Consider the following 1859-nt stretch of genomic DNA (forward strand, 5'->3'; position numbering starts at 1 on the left):
GAGACTGACGCGGAACCAGACCGACGCGGCAGCGGTGGTCGGGAAAAGGGTCCCGGGCCGCCGGCTGGGTGGGGGAGAAGGGGTCGCCGGGCCCCGATTGGACCAGCAGGCCGACGCCCCGCCCCGCCGCCCGGTCAGCATTGGCCCGGTGACGTCACGCCGCGCTGACAATCGGAGGGGTGCAAGGCGGCGGCGGCGGCCGTGACAGCCGTTGGGATTTCGGCCCCCGCATAGAATTACCCGCCAAGGCTCGTGAATTGTCGCACACAGTCGCATGTATGTATATCGATTTTTTTTTCACTGCTCTGCGCGACGGCCCCCACGCGTCAAAGTCACAGAGACACAGTCCTATTTTAAAACTGCCATCGCCGCCCCTCCGCGTCCATTCTATACTCGTACACACATTATTTATAGGCAAAACGTTTTACGCGTCTTTTTAAGTACATCGTATAAGCCATTGCGGATCTGATGACGCTTCGAACGGACATTTTCATTTTGGCCCCGCTGCACTGCTGTAGTAATGCGCACGGTTCGGGGTCACTTGAAATTAAATTAATGGGAGGCTGATTGGCAGTCGATCAGTTCATGTTTAATTATAACTTTAAAATCCAGTTTAGTTCGGTCCGGCTTCAATATTTATATATACCTCTATAATACGTAATAATATATTATCGGCTCGTCCTGCAAGTCCCAATTATGATCTGTTATAATATATAAGAATTTATAGCTGTTCTATCTTATCATGGCACAACCAGTAGGTATATATATGTATAATATAAATGATTTCAGTCTAGATCATATTTTACACATATTTTTAATTTATTAAAAAAAAATTCGAACGATTTGGCCATTTCTTCTTATAATTCTATTTTTGTTTTCAAAAGGATTATAACTAATGAATACCTACAAATGTTTACTTATATAGGTACATAGATTATATAAATATACGTATAATGTATACCTAGTTGTCCACTTCTTTTGGATTAGTTTATACATAGGTATAACGATAAACCCAATGGATAATAATCGGTATTCATGTACTATGCAGCGGTCTTCCGTATTTTACCGTTTGCCGTAATACGACGATTGATGACGGTAGATTGTTACGACCGCAGACGGAAAAACACGGTAAAAGAATAGAAATACGCCAAAACACATATAATTCCACTTGCTGTCGTAACAATCTGTCGGTTACTCTGTTACCTACTTAACGCGGTGTTGCATAGAAAATCGAGGGATACGTATTCAAGTTTATTTTGTCCTAGCGCATATTATAGCGAGCGAGTGGCCAAGCATGCATCACTGTATATTACGGCAGATGGGAAAAAAATGGTAGACCTCGTACGATTTGAACACCTAATATTGTACATTGGATCGCAAGGTAATAGTTTGCAATGTTCAGATATATATACAACTGTATGCCTTATTCAGGTTTGCTTCATATACTATCGGTCCAGTAAAGTTTAAAGTGCAGAATGAAATAAAATGTGCAGGTTTGCTTTACATTTTTAAAATTATGTAATCGGTCCATGTACTTAGTTTATTCAGTCAAAGCTCTGCAGATAACAGATCTAGTTGATTTACAAAAATATACACATTGAAATTTATAGACTAATAATAGAACACTATATGTACAGGTCTAAGTATGTATATATAACTGTATAATATATATGTATTAATGTATTCATATATTATATAAATATAATACTATATGATTAACCGCGTTCACTTCGTTAAAAATGCCAACTCTTATAGTCTTCTATATTATTCTTATAAACTTCATTCGATACTCTATTTATAATACAATATAGGTTCCGCTTAATGTGATCAACCGTTTATTAGAATCAAAAATGAAAATC

The sequence above is a fragment of the Myzus persicae genome, unplaced genomic scaffold, assembly GCF_001856785.1.
Source record: "Myzus persicae strain clone G006 unplaced genomic scaffold, MPER_G0061.0, whole genome shotgun sequence".
Taxonomy (NCBI): domain Eukaryota; kingdom Metazoa; phylum Arthropoda; class Insecta; order Hemiptera; family Aphididae; genus Myzus; species Myzus persicae.